This window comes from Musca autumnalis, unplaced genomic scaffold, assembly GCF_047663935.1.
Source record: "Musca autumnalis isolate F117 unplaced genomic scaffold, ASM4766393v1 scaffold_3, whole genome shotgun sequence".
NCBI lineage: Eukaryota > Metazoa > Arthropoda > Insecta > Diptera > Muscidae > Musca > Musca autumnalis.
Window position 1 is genome coordinate 154,262,889 of NW_027411866.1, and position 16,770 is coordinate 154,279,658.

The following is a 16,770-nucleotide window of genomic DNA, read 5'->3' on the forward strand; positions in this document are numbered from 1 at the left end:
TTTGCGTGACATTATATGCTACTAGAATTTGAGAATTCCCGACTGTTTTTCATTTCCTGGAAAACGGGAATAACCAATTCTCATTCCCGGGAATTGCCGGCAATATGGAAAATAGAATTAATTGGTGGTTCATATACGGAACAGAGCAAGCAAAAATAAAATGCATACTCCCTATATTCATTCAAAAGTAGCGTTATACCCTAGACAGACGGCAATGTTAATTTGCATTAAGATGTGCATTTAATTTTACCCTGACCGGCAGCAGTTTCTGCATTTATCAATCAGCTGATTGTTGGTCAACATGTATTTTGCTGTTGTTTGCACTGCAAATTTTTGGTTGCACTGCTTTGTCATTTTGCACTGCAATATCCCATTCCTTGTTACTCAGTGCAAATCAATAGAATGTTGCTACAGTATTGCCATATTAAAATTAGTAAATGCAATTTAAATTCAGTTCGATTTTGACGCAGACATAAACTGTAAATATTCGTAAATTTAGCCCAGCAATATTTTGTACCTTTCGATTGCAAATAGTGATTATTTGCTTTGGAAAAGAACTAATAGCTTTATCGTATAATATTCATTAGAATTGTCTCAGAAATCCAGACTATTTTTTCTGTGTATAGGAAGAATCTGATTTTTCTTTATACACAGAAAAAAATAATTACTGCATTTCAGGAATAGTGTTCATAAAGTCTTGCCAAGGTTAAATTTTCTGCATTTCATGAACGCCTTTCATAAAGCAAAAAAAAATACTGGTTTTCTCTGAGAGATTGAAAAAAAAAACAATTTTAACGAGTTGTTGTTTTTGTTATTATTGGACCACTACACACCCCCAACCAACTTACCGTTTCTTCTAATGATTTTTACTGTAGTTGTTATCGTCTTGAGAACATTGCAGAACAATACGAACCATTTGTACATACAGGTTGAGTCTATCAGCACTAGGTTGAGGTATTATACAAATTTGTAGTTGCGAACTATACAGCCAAACACTTTGTTTTTTTCAACAACAAACGCACTGTAGTTGTTTGGTTTCTCAGTTAACTTAACAACAAAATTGTTGCTATCTCGTTTAGGTATGTTGTTGTGGTGCGGTTTCTTGATATAGGGGTCGATTATCGATAGCAATTATCGTTGAGTGGAGTTGTCAGTTGTCAAAAATACTTTATATATGACAACCTGCAACTGATGTTGCGAATCTCAGTTGACGAAACGTCTATTTTTCAGCAACCAGTTATTTTCAGTTGCAGTGAATATTTTCGCAGAAACAAGAAGTAAATTTGATAGGAAAAACATTTTCTTAACAATTGTTGATTATTTGCATGATAAATTAATTTTTTGTATCAAACATATGGTGAAAATAACAATAAAACAACAGTTTGAAATATTAATTGATAAATTGAGGGCAAATCCAATGTGCACATGGGTTCCATCTATACAGCCGACAACACGAGGGAATTTCGTTTTTGAATAAAAATGATTTTTGTTTTGTCTTTCTTCCTCCTCCGACAATTTCGAAACGATCCAATTTTGGCACAATTTGTCCTCTATCAAGTGGACAACTTCCTTCAATACGTTCGACGATATAGATTGAGCAATGCCAAACTTCCGTCCACTAAAAATCTCAACGCAGCGCACACTTTTAAAAGTGGTGATCTGTAACTTACTTTGAAGTCATCCTTTAACGTTTCCACAATGTAAACTTCGGCATCCTTTTCAATCGAAAATACGCCTTAAACCTAAAATAATTTACTGATTATATATATCTTTCCAACATGAGCTTAAACTTACAGTGCAGATGGCAATTCTAATGGACTCGACTTGTCCCTCAAATTTCTTCTAATAGTAAATAGTAATAAATAGTAATAAATTTTAAAATAGTTTTTTTTGCGAATAGTGCCGTTTGCATTAATATAGAGTTCACATGTTTCAAAAACACTGATCGATAACACGTTTATCGACAACTCAGCTGGGTTGACATCAATAATACAACATTTCATCTCAGTTGTGCTGCCAATTGACAACGCAACTCAAGTTTAGTGGCAATGCATAATCGACCCCATTGTCCCAATGTTATGGTGAGACGATGGTGGGGGTTGTGTTGTGGTTTGTTGATACATTGTCAATACGATGGTGAGACGACGAGACCATGCAAAAGAAAACGAGAACAAACAAGAGAGGAAATATGAGAGCAATTAGTGGAATATAGGGAAAAATAGGAAAGTGATTTTGTATCTCATGAAAATCTTACATATTTTTGTAAAAATAGTGGTTTTCGGATGGAAATAAGAAACTGCACATGTATGTTATGTGAGGTACCTGTACAGTATGGAAAAAACTACATCACGAACGAAAATATGTAAAAATTCTTGAAATATTTTTTCTGTGTAGTATGTTGGCTCAGACCCAAATCAATAAAAATTACCTGATATTTAAATAATTAAATTATCTTAATGCCAACATTGGAATATGAGTCATATAATTTTGAAGTTTCACGAAATGTAACCGGATTTCAATAAAAGTTCCAGTTTATGTTGCACCATCTCCCTTCTATTTTTCGTTTTTTATTAGTTTTTTTTTTATAAATCTAATAACAAACTGCCAACTTATGCCAAATGTTTAACGTATTATAGACAATAAAGTGTCACAGCCTTCAAACAGTGTTATTTCGCTGGCAAAAAGCCATAGTTGGTCCAATTTTAGCATTTTAAAATTGAAAAGGCTTTTATTCGTTTACTAGTAGACCCGGCGAACTTCGTCTCGCAGTCTGTTGTACACTGAAATTAAACATTTTAATTCAATTAATGAATAGAATTGCAATTAAGTAGACTTTGCAGTGTACTTATTGAATCAGTTTATTTGAACTCAAATGAAACATCGATTTGTATCATCTGATTTCTTGTTATGAAAAGTTGCTCACTTTGAGGATTCCTTTTATTTAGATGTAGATCGTGGTAAAACTGGTAAAATTGTCTAAAATTCATCGTACCTAGATCTCTTGTAATTCGCTTCAATGGGGTTAATCGCAAGCTTATGCGACATTAGATATTCGTAACAAATAATGATTTGGCTGAAATGTATGTACTATAGATATTTGACCATGAACTTTAGTAGAAATCACATCAGGATGACCTTAAGGATTATTTATGGTTCGTGAAATAGGTACCTTCGACTATACATGGTGATTATGGGTCGACGACGCCACACGCTCTGTGAATCTAATTTACAATTTCAACTAAATGTTGGTCTTCATCATGTTCGGAATCAGAGATTTCGGCGAATCAACTTAGTTTGATATTATTTTACAGACTTACCTAATGATAATGTTGGCATATGTCAAGCTCCTTTCTACGTCCAAATTAGTACACTCAATATCGTGTATTCTCCCAGACGCAATCCCCAGAACCGAAACAATAACTTGGTATTTGCTAAACAATTTATATTTTTCCTCGGTATTTATTGTTCTTCATTGATCAAGTTAAATTCACTGTTTCGCTGAATCCAGTTCATTTTCCAACAACGGAGTTCATTCGGAAGCATGTTATATCGCTGAGTGTTAGAAAGAAAATGGCTTTTCATTGGTGTTCTACAACGTATTAAGAATACAATGGCTTTGGTGATATGGACAATTGTGTTAATTTTACCTTGCCACCGAGGCAGCAAATAATCCAGTCCAAGAAAACTAAAAACACCACAATGGGTGAGAGAATCATCCATTGGCCCAATGTAAGTGTGGTCATTTGAGCAATCATAAGGAAATACTAAACGATTCATATCCCCGCTCAAATATTATTTATTGAGCGTTGATTAAGATTTCAGTGTGGTCTTGCGTATTGATTCATATTTTGACGCTGTTAATAAATTCTACGATTTTTCAGTCCTTAATGAATTCATTCGCCTGTCTTTGTTCTTGATTGTGATCCACGAATTCTGTCTATTCCCGTGCAGTTTCGTGATCGATTCGAGAAGTGCATTTCTGGTCCGACGTGAAACATTTGATATTTTGATTAGCGGCAATGTAAGGAATAATGGTAAATTACTTGAAGCATACCGCAACTACATAAAAACCATTACAACTTATTACTTAATTAAATAATCACAATAAGTCTTAGGGTTTCCACCAAATGTATCAAACAGAATGAAATGAACGACGAATAACTCTTGACTTCTATTAGTTTCGCTCTTCACAAACAAATCCAATATCGTAAGTCAAACTGAAAACAATATTTTATACAACATTGAAAATTGACAGAAAAAAAAACAGAAACAATCAAAAATATCAATTTTCTTCAAGAATTTTTTCGCGGATTTTTCACGATTTTTTTTAGGTTTTATCCTTTTCTGCCATGAAACCATTCCGAATTGGTGCGAATTATAAAAATCTGTTCAGCCGTTCTTGAGTTATAAGCGTAGTAACTAACATCATCCTTTTTTATATATATAGATTTTAAAGATTCGTAACAGTAGCATTCAAAATTTGTACTTGTACTCAAGTTATTAATGAATGTGCTATTCCAGTGAAACACTCTAATCCATACAAATTTTGGGTTTTGTTGAAAGAAATTTTAAAAAAATATACAACGGGACTTTATGAAAGCAACACTTTTTGTTGAAAGATACTTCAAAAGAGTACAAAACATGATATGTAAACATATCCCAAGATATTCGACGAATTATGCCAAAGCACTCTGTTATATGACACTTCTGGTGTGTACATGGTGCGATTTTGACATGTTATATGTCCGATTAGTTCTTGGATCTGATAACTAAATCGACCTCATGCATCCAGTACCATTTCTGTCCATAAATATATCTCCAGGGCAATATAAAACACTTTATACATTTTGGGTCAACTTTTTTGTATAAGAGGAAGAATTCTATTATCTTTCGACCTGGTGATCATGCACATTTTTCAAGTCATATAACTTAAATATTGATTTAAATGGACGAGAAGTACTCGGTTACACTACTCCTAAAATAATACCACACATTTTTTGCAAAAATTTTATGAAAAATTCCGTTTTTCTGGAAAATACTGTTTTCCCAAAATTTGCCTATTTTGGTATACCGGTATCCTTGGTATGTAGCGAAGGGGTTTGTATAGATTTATCGGTGTCAAGTTTTGTTTTAACATCTGATGATGATCTCTGGGAGATCTACTTAATAATTCGTATAATTATTTGATCATCTCCTGCAGGAGGTGTTGTTGTCCTTACACCTCCTTCGCACCTTATGGCGATTTTCGTTCTTATAATTAGATATTGTGCTGTTCCTATGTTTATTTTTGGATCACAATTTGGATCCACAATTTTCAAAAATTAACATTTTAGCAAAGCTCTTATATGAACTTCTGTTGATAATTTAAGTTTTTCTTAAAAAAGTAGACATGTCTTGTTATTGTCATACTTGTCTGTCAAAAGTAAACATAGGTGGGCTCAAATGTACTCCTCATGAAAGCTTTTTGCCCCTTCTTCTGGTTAAAAACAATCTGATGCCAATCAATACAAAAAACTCGTCAATAAAGAATCAAATAAAAACAAGTAAGAAGGGCGTTAAGCTCGGCCGGGCCGAACTTGTTATACCCCCCACCTCGAATTGTAATGAAGCAAAATGGAACAATTAGTTTCCTTTTGTTTATGAACAAGACTAAATACAAAATGTCAGTAATTTCGGTAAAACAATGTGGCTAACCTACAAAATACTGAAATTCGAGAGGTACCGTTCTAGGGGGGCTATATCAAAACGTCGATCCATACCTATAAATATACATATAAATTTCTTATATTTCATTTTCGATTCCTTGAGTGGAGGTATTTCCCCCCTTGGCTCAACTTCATTTATTACCCTCTATTACAGAGAGTAATGTTTTTCAAAACGAACTGACAGTGTTGCAAAATTTTACTGATCGCTACCAATATCATGATTTCATCCCGGCGAAGGGAATTATCAATTGGCTTCTCAGTTTTTGAAATGATGCCTTTTTAGCGAAATATTTTGCAAACATGTCAGCACGGTAAGATAATGTAGCTATAACCTTCAAAATACCGAAAATCAAGAGGTACGCATCTATGGCGTACCTATAGACGTAGACCTATACTGATAACTAACTTCTGAAATATTTTATAACCCTATGGAAGACTAAAATTTTAGTCATTTCCGAGGAATATTGAGGCCACAATATGAAGTCGTGTATCTATACAGGCACATTTTATATGGAAAGTTTTATTCCCCAAAAGAAGACTAAATACCAAATTTCAACAAGCTCGGTGGAATATTGATGTCACAAACTTTGGGGCTATATACTGACAAATTGAGAGGGGAAGGTTTAATACCCCCCAACGAAGACTAAATACGAAATTTCAGCCATTTCGATGGATTATTGTGGTCACAACCTTCAAAATACCGAAAATCGGGAGAAAACGTTCAATGGGGGCTATATGGCGTGGACTATACCGACAAATTTAGAGGGGAAAATTGAATACCCAAAATAAAGACTAAATTCCAAATTTCAGCCATTTCGGAGGAATATTGAGTCCACAAACTTCAAAATACCGAAAATCGGGAGGTACCGTTCTATGGGGGATATGTGAAGTCGTGGACCTATAGGTACAAATTTCGGGGGAAACGTTTTATACGACCAACGAAGACTAAATACATACCAAATTTTAGCCATGTCGGACTCATATTGCGGCCACAACCTTCAAAATACCGAAAATCGGGAGGTACCGTTCTATGGGGGCTATATGAAGGTGTGGGCCTATAACGACAAAATCCGGGGGAAAAGTTGTATACCCCAAACGAATACTAAGTACCAAATTTCAGCTATTTCGGTGTGATAATGAAGCTAAAACCTTCAAAAATACCGAAAATCGGGTGGTACCGCTCTATGGGGGCTATATCAAAACGTGGTCCGTTATAGTCCATTTGCAATATCAAATATCCTAGGAGTAATAGAAACTTCTATATCAAATTACAAAGCTCTATCTTAAAAATTACGAGCTGTATCTTGATTTAAACAGACAGACGGACGGACGGACAGACGGACATGGTTATATCGACTTACAATTTTTCCCTGATATTTTATAGGGTCTCCGATGAATATTCGATATTATGGTGGAGGGTATAAATAATATAATACCCTATACCCTCAACCTTTAGACTAAAGTGCAGTTCGTTAAAAAATATTTTAGACCCCAAATGAGTTTAGAAAAAATTCAAGACGTGGAGTCGACTCATCCATGTCTGTTTATCAGTCCACAATCGTTAAGTTAAATGCACCCAAAAGGCCACACATTTTGAAAACCCCCTATGTACGTATATAATTTTTGGGAAAAAGGATTTTGGTCATGTTAGGCCTAATAAATGGATTTCTTAATTCACACTTGTTCAATTGTATTTCTTTTTTCATTGTGATTCTGAAAATATTCATATCACTCCACATTTTCAATTGAATTTAATTTATGTATATTTAATACCCCAGCAGAGAGTAGTAATTAGCTTAATTTATGGTAAATGTATGAGCTCTCTTTAAATGTTAAATGTCAACCACAGAAAAAAATGCCCATTCTGTGCAGAGTCCTTCACAGTTAGTCGACATTTCACAATGAGTCTCGAGTTTTGACATCTGGTCCGGTGTATTCGTGCGTGTGCGAAAAATCGAATTAAAGCAAAGCCATTTCTACAACTGGTGTTGCTGTTGTTGGTATTCATTTGCTGTATGGCAGTCAGTGCGTAAATAAAGCAATATTTTAATCATAACAAATTCAGCCATGTATACAAATACAAACAAATAAACATTCACAGAATACGTATGTACGTATTGCTATATTAGGTTGTTTAGGTTTTAAAACTTTAAAGTCGGTTTCAAAGTTATTTAAATAATCCCAGGGGCATCCTATAGAATCTTAAACAAATATGTTTGGTGCTCCTAAACAATTTCTAAAACGTCCACGTTTATTATACCCTCCACCATAATATGGATGGTATAATTAATTTTGTCATTCCCCTTGTAACGTATCGAAAGTTACATCCAGACCCTATGAAGTATATATATTCTTGATCAGCATAAAATTCTAAGTCGAAATAGCTATGTTCGTCCATCCGTCCGACCGGCTGTTGAAAACAAAATACAGCTCGCAATTATTAAAATAGAGCTTTGTAATTTGGTATAGAAGTTTCTATTACTCCTATGATGTTTGATATTGCAAATGGGCTATATCGGAGGAGCCATAGAACGGTATCACCCGATTTTCGGTATTTTGAAGGTTTTAGCTTCATTATCACACCAAAATGGCTGAAATTTGGTATTTACTCTTAATTTGGGGTATACAACTTTCCACATGAAATGTGAACGGTACCTCCAGATTTCCGGTATTTTGAAGGTTTTGGTCTCAATATTCCTCCGAAATGACTGAAATTTGGTATTTAGTCTTCATTTGGGGTACATAAATTTCCATATGAAATTTGTCGGTATTGCCCCCATAGAACGATATTTGCCGATTTTCGGTATTTTGAAGATTCTTCTTCTTTATTTGCGGATCCGTTTTTCGGATATTAAGCGACCATACAATGTTATAGTATTACATTTGAATATGTTTTAATATTTTATATTATGAAATTATTGACAGCTCTCGGTTTTTAGCAGCATGTAGCAGATTTGTTTCACATCTGTATCCTGTCCACTCTTGGATGTTACTTAGCCAGTATATCTCTCTTCTGCCTCTTGGTCGTTGTCCTTCTATGGTACATTTAATAATACATTGCATAAACTTGTATTTATCATTCCTCATCAAGTGTCCAAGGTATGCGGTTTTTCTTGATTTGACAGTGTGGAAGAGTTGTCTGTCGAGATGCATTCGTCTTAGAATTTCTTGGTTTGAAGTGTGCGATGTATAGGGCACCTTTAGAATTCTTCGATAGACCCATATTTCAAAAGCTTCAATTTTTTTTTGATCTGCACTTTGGATGGTCCAAGTTTCTACAGCATATAGTAATATAGACCAAATATAGCATTTTACAAATCTAATCTTGGTTGCGAGACTTCTTTCGTGGTTGGCAAGTGTGTTTTTGTATTTAAAAAAGGCGTTTCTGGCCATCTCCACTCGACGCTTAATTTCGTTTGATATGTTCCATTGATCGTTAATTAAAACGCCAAGGTATATAAAAGATTTTACACGTTCGATATTTTCGTTCTTAATAATTAGTGGCGTTTCAGAACTTACATCTTTTCGACTTACAACCATGTATTTTGTCTTTTTTATATTTATTTTGATGCCATATTTTTCGCTTACGAGAGTGAGTTTGTCTAGGAGCTGTTGTAGTCCAGTTATACTGCTAGCAATAATTATGGTATCATCAGCGTAACGCATGTTATTTATAATTTTACCCTGAACTCTTATCCCGATCCGTTCTCCTTCAATTGACTCTTGAAATATTTTTTGGGAGTATATATTAAAGAGGAGCGGGGATAATATGCACCCTTGCCTGACTCCTTTTGATATGGGAATTTCGTCTGTCAGATCTCCATTTACTTCAATTCTTGCCTTTTGGTGCCAGTATAAATTTCGTATGCATCTGATCTCTTTTTCCGGTATTTCTATTCCCCTCAGTATATCGATTAATTTGTCGTGTTGGACGGTATCAAATGCCTTTGCATAATCGATGAAACATATATAAACATCTTTTTGGACTTCCCGGCATTTCTGTACCAGTACTTGAAGGGATAATAGGGCTTCTCTGGTACCCATACCTTCCTTGAAGCCGAACTGTGACTCTCCCATAGCGCTTTCACATTTGGCGTATATTCTTTTGTGAATTATTCTCAAAAACATTTTTAATATGTGGCACATAAGGCTAGTAAGCCTGTAGTCAGAACACTTTTTTGCGTTCGATTTCTTCGGTATCGCAATGAAAGTTGAGTTCAACCAATCGTTTGGATATTGACCAGTATCATACACATGATTGAAAAGTTGTACAATGAGTGATATGTTGTCTTCATCTATAAGTTTTAAGATTTCAGAAGGAATTTCATCAGGTCCGGTTGATTTCTTGTCCTTTAGTGATTGAATCGCATATTCCACTTCGGATTTAGTGATTGGATTTCCTGTTATAAAAGTATTTATGTCCTGGTCATATCTTGATCGTTGGTCATCAGTGAATAATTGTTCAATATAGTTTTTCCATTGATCCTTTATGTGTGATGTCTCGAAAATGGGCTGGTTGTTGTCATCCGTTAGTACTGCTGGTGATGCCTTGCTATACACTCCTGCGGATTCTTTTAGTTTTTTATGTAGGTTATAATCGTCATGAATGTTTTGCAGATATTCAATTTCTCTACATTTTTGATTTAGTAGTGCATTTTTTGTTGCTCTGGTAGCGGTACGGATTTCCTTGTTGATTTCCCAGTAACGTTCGTAGTCAACGTTTTTATATTTCCTTCGTTCCACACGAAGCTCCATAATTTCGTCGTTCATCCATTCTTGCTGTGTTCTTCTCGTACATTTTCCAAGATAATTTTTTGTTATTTCGTACATCGTGTCCTTGATATTATTCCATATATTTTCTACATTGTTTGTATCGATAGCTTCGAGTTTATTATTCATTTGCACCTTCACTTCGTTCCTGGTTGATGGGTTATTGAGTATCTCAGTATTTATCTTGTTATATTTTTTCTTCCCTTTTTTAATTCGTGCTATTTTCAACCGTATATTCAGCATCAGCAGATTGTGGTCGGATGGTACATCAGCTCCTGGGTACGTTGAGCATTTGGTCACACAAGATCTAAATCGGCTGTTAATCAAAATATAGTCAATTTGATTTCGAATGATATTCCTTCTGCTATCTAATGGTGATCTCCATGTATAAAGCCTTCTGGGATGTAATCGAAATGTTGTATTGGTGATGGTCATCTTAAACTCTTGACAAAATTGAATTAACCTGTCTCCTCTCTCATTTCTTTCGCCAAGTCCATATCTTCCAGTTCCATTTACTTCATCATTCCCCACTTTGGCATTGAAGTCGCCTTGAACTATAGTTATTTCATGTGATTTCGTCATGTTTAGTAATTGACTTATTTCTTCATAGAAATGTTCAACCTCGTCATTATTTCCATCACATGTAGGGGCATATACTTGGATTATATTTAAATTCAAGGGTTTTGCTGATATTTTTATCATCATAGTCCTTTCAGACATTGGGATAGATCCAATTACACAGTCTGCAATGTTTCTTTTGACAATAATGCCTACACCTCTCCTGTGTATCCCTTCCATGTTTCCTGAGTGATATACTACTACATTTTGGGACTGAAAATCGCCGCATTCTGTCCACCAGGTTTCACTCACACCTAGTATATCAATATTAAGTCGATTCATTTCATTGATTGTGTTGTTTAATTTACCGACTTCGTATAAACTTCGGACGTTCCACGTTCCAATGTTTAGTTTTTGGTTGTTTTTACCTCCGGGGATTCTTAGCACCCTCGTTTGGCCGCAGACTGAGGGCCGTGTGTTTTGGTTTGTGTTGTTCATATTGTATGGTTTTCAAGGGAAAATTACTTCAGTGGTTTCCCGTTGCCTTCTGAAGGGTTTATAGTTTTCCATCCATTTTTCAGCCGCTCCTCATGGAGTTCAGACGCTGTTTGCTGCCGCTTCACTTGAAGACAGACGCAGCCACCTGTTGGTCCACGAGACGTATTTGATTTCCGTCTTACCACCCATATCTGGGAAGCATTCCCCTATCCGCCACCTGGGGACGCGCCCTATAGGGGTTACAGGTTCCACGTAGGGATTTCGAAGATTGTGGCCTCAATATTCCTCCAAAATGGCTGAGGTATTAAACTCTTCCCTAGAATATTTGGTATTGCAAATGGGCTATATCGGAGGAGCCATAGAACGGTACCACCCGATTTTCGGTATTTTGAAGGTTTTAGCTTCATTATCACACCAAAACGGCTGAAATTTGGTATTTAGTCTTCATATAGGTCACGCCTTCATATAGCGCCTCATAGAACGGTACCTCCAGATTTCCGGTATTTTGAAGGTTTTGGCCTCAATATTCCTCCGAAATGACTAAAATTTGGTATTTAGTCTTCATGTGGGGTACATAGCTTTCCGTATGAAATTTGTCGGTATAGGCCCACGAATTCACAGAGCCCCCATAGAACGGTACCTGCCGATTTTCGGTATTTTGAAGATTGTGGCCTCAATATTCCTCCAAAATGGCTGACATTTTTTATTTAGTCGTCGTTGGTGGTATAAAACTCCCCCCCAGAAAAGTGTCGGTACATAGAACGGGTTTCCCATTTTTTGGTATTTTGAAGGTTGTGGCCAAGGCCTATAGAAGGTCGGCCATTCAGAGTTCTGTTAACTACTTTTGACAACAAACATAATAGATTTAACATTATTGTGATTTGAGTTTCTTTGTACTTTAAATCACAATAATGTTTTTGACAACAAACATAACAATCAGGTGGGCTTAGTGTCCAACTGTATAAACAGTGGTTGTGGCCTAAATATTCCAGCGAAATGGCTGAAATTTGGTATTTAGTCTTCGTTTGGGGTGCAAAAGTTTCCAGCTGAAATTTGTAAGTAATGTCAATGCCTTCATATTGCCCCATAGAAGTGTATCTCCCAATAATCAGTATTTTAAAGGTTGTGGCTTTAATATTCCACCGAAATGGCTGTAATTTGGTATTTAGTCTTCATTGGGGGTACATATTCGACTTTCCACTATAATTTTTTCTTTATAATCCACGCTTTCATATAGCCTCCATTGAACAGTACATCCCTATTTTCGGTCTTTTGAAAGTTGCGGCACCAATATACGAGGGCAGTTCGGAAACTTCTTAGCCTAGCACAAAAAGCGCGGTATAAACAGAAAAAAGTTAAGTGTTTTGGAAACTTTCATCTCTGTTATGAACACATGTTAAATTTTGTTTCGATCTGGCAACTCCTTCATATAGAAACAGGTGTTCAAAAAAGACGCATCCGGAATTTGTTTACAATGGAAAAATTAGAAATGCGTGCTGTCATTAAATATTTACACAAAAAAGGTTTATCGGGACAAGAAATTCATAATGATATGGTGAATGTGTTGGGTGAAAGTGCTCCTTCATATGCAACAGTAAAAAATTGGGTTGCTGAATTTAAGCGTGGTCGTACAAGCATTGAAGATGAACCACGTAGTGGACGTCCAAAAACAGCAACAACAACAGAAATTGTAGCCAAAGTGCATGATATGGTATTAAATGATCGACGAATAAAAGTGCGTGAAATTGCTAATATCATGGGCATCACAAATGATCGAGTCCATATAATTTTGCATGAAGAACTACAGATGAAAAAGCTTTCTGCAAGATGGGTGCCGCATTTGTTAACAGTCGATCAAAAACGCATAAGAATGAACATTTCTCAAGCTTGTTTGGATCGTTTTAAGCGAAATAAAATGGATTTTAAGCGCCGTTTCATAATTGTTGATGAGATATGGATCCACCACTATACTCCAGAGACAAAAAAACAATCCAAACAATGGACTGAAGCTGGAGGAAGTGCCCCAAAGAAGGCAAAAACAATTCAATCGGCTGGTAAGGTTATGGCAACGGTTTTTTGGGACTTCAAAGCTATTTTATTGATTGACTATCTGCAAAAGGGTAAACCAATAAATTCAGAGTACTATTGCAACCTTTTGGATCAATTAAATGTACGTTCAATGGGGGCTATATGGCGTGGACTATACCGACAAATTTAGAGGGGAAAATTGAATACCCAAAATAAAGACTAAATTCCAAATTTCAGCCATTTCGGAGGAATATTGAGTCCACAAACTTCAAAATACCGAAAATCGGGAGGTACCGTTCTATGGGGGATATGTGAAGTCGTGGACCTATAGGTACAAATTTCGGGGGAAACGTTTTATACGACCAACGAAGACTAAATACATACCAAATTTTAGCCATGTCGGACTCATATTGCGGCCACAACCTTCAAAATACCGAAAATCGGGAGGTACCGTTCTATGGGGGCTATATGAAGGTGTGGGCCTATAACGACAAAATCCGGGGGAAAAGTTGTATACCCCAAACGAATACTAAGTACCAAATTTCAGCTATTTCGGTGTGATAATGAAGCTAAAACCTTCAAAAATACCGAAAATCGGGTGGTACCGCTCTATGGGGGCTATATCAAAACGTGGTCCGTTATAGTCCATTTGCAATATCAAATATCCTAGGAGTAATAGAAACTTCTATATCAAATTACAAAGCTCTATCTTAAAAATTACGAGCTGTATCTTGATTTAAACAGACAGACGGACGGACGGACAGACGGACATGGTTATATCGACTTACAATTTTTCCCTGATATTTTATAGGGTCTCCGATGAATATTCGATATTATGGTGGAGGGTATAAATAATATAATACCCTATACCCTCAACCTTTAGACTAAAGTGCAGTTCGTTAAAAAATATTTTAGACCCCAAATGAGTTTAGAAAAAATTCAAGACGTGGAGTCGACTCATCCATGTCTGTTTATCAGTCCACAATCGTTAAGTTAAATGCACCCAAAAGGCCACACATTTTGAAAACCCCCTATGTACGTATATAATTTTTGGGAAAAAGGATTTTGGTCATGTTAGGCCTAATAAATGGATTTCTTAATTCACACTTGTTCAATTGTATTTCTTTTTTCATTGTGATTCTGAAAATATTCATATCACTCCACATTTTCAATTGAATTTAATTTATGTATATTTAATACCCCAGCAGAGAGTAGTAATTAGCTTAATTTATGGTAAATGTATGAGCTCTCTTTAAATGTTAAATGTCAACCACAGAAAAAAATGCCCATTCTGTGCAGAGTCCTTCACAGTTAGTCGACATTTCACAATGAGTCTCGAGTTTTGACATCTGGTCCGGTGTATTCGTGCGTGTGCGAAAAATCGAATTAAAGCAAAGCCATTTCTACAACTGGTGTTGCTGTTGTTGGTATTCATTTGCTGTATGGCAGTCAGTGCGTAAATAAAGCAATATTTTAATCATAACAAATTCAGCCATGTATACAAATACAAACAAATAAACATTCACAGAATACGTATGTACGTATTGCTATATTAGGTTGTTTAGGTTTTAAAACTTTAAAGTCGGTTTCAAAGTTATTTAAATAATCCCAGGGGCATCCTATAGAATCTTAAACAAATATGTTTGGTGCTCCTAAACAATTTCTAAAACGTCCACGTTTATTATACCCTCCACCATAATATGGATGGTATAATTAATTTTGTCATTCCCCTTGTAACGTATCGAAAGTTACATCCAGACCCTATGAAGTATATATATTCTTGATCAGCATAAAATTCTAAGTCGAAATAGCTATGTTCGTCCATCCGTCCGACCGGCTGTTGAAAACAAAATACAGCTCGCAATTATTAAAATAGAGCTTTGTAATTTGGTATAGAAGTTTCTATTACTCCTATGATGTTTGATATTGCAAATGGGCTATATCGGAGGAGCCATAGAACGGTATCACCCGATTTTCGGTATTTTGAAGGTTTTAGCTTCATTATCACACCAAAATGGCTGAAATTTGGTATTTACTCTTAATTTGGGGTATACAACTTTCCACATGAAATGTGAACGGTACCTCCAGATTTCCGGTATTTTGAAGGTTTTGGTCTCAATATTCCTCCGAAATGACTGAAATTTGGTATTTAGTCTTCATTTGGGGTACATAAATTTCCATATGAAATTTGTCGGTATTGCCCCCATAGAACGATATTTGCCGATTTTCGGTATTTTGAAGATTCTTCTTCTTTATTTGCGGATCCGTTTTTCGGATATTAAGCGACCATACAATGTTATAGTATTACATTTGAATATGTTTTAATATTTTATATTATGAAATTATTGACAGCTCTCGGTTTTTAGCAGCATGTAGCAGATTTGTTTCACATCTGTATCCTGTCCACTCTTGGATGTTACTTAGCCAGTATATCTCTCTTCTGCCTCTTGGTCGTTGTCCTTCTATGGTACATTTAATAATACATTGCATAAACTTGTATTTATCATTCCTCATCAAGTGTCCAAGGTATGCGGTTTTTCTTGATTTGACAGTGTGGAAGAGTTGTCTGTCGAGATGCATTCGTCTTAGAATTTCTTGGTTTGAAGTGTGCGATGTATAGGGCACCTTTAGAATTCTTCGATAGACCCATATTTCAAAAGCTTCAATTTTTTTTTGATCTGCACTTTGGATGGTCCAAGTTTCTACAGCATATAGTAATATAGACCAAATATAGCATTTTACAAATCTAATCTTGGTTGCGAGACTTCTTTCGTGGTTGGCAAGTGTGTTTTTGTATTTAAAAAAGGCGTTTCTGGCCATCTCCACTCGACGCTTAATTTCGTTTGATATGTTCCATTGATCGTTAATTAAAACGCCAAGGTATATAAAAGATTTTACACGTTCGATATTTTCGTTCTTAATAATTAGTGGCGTTTCAGAACTTACATCTTTTCGACTTACAACCATGTATTTTGTCTTTTTTATATTTATTTTGATGCCATATTTTTCGCTTACGAGAGTGAGTTTGTCTAGGAGCTGTTGTAGTCCAGTTATACTGCTAGCAATAATTATGGTATCATCAGCGTAACGCATGTTATTTATAATTTTACCCTGAACTCTTATCCCGATCCGTTCTCCTTCAATTGACTCTTGAAATATTTTTTGGGAGTATATATTAAAGAGGAGCGGGGATAATATGCACCCTTGCCTG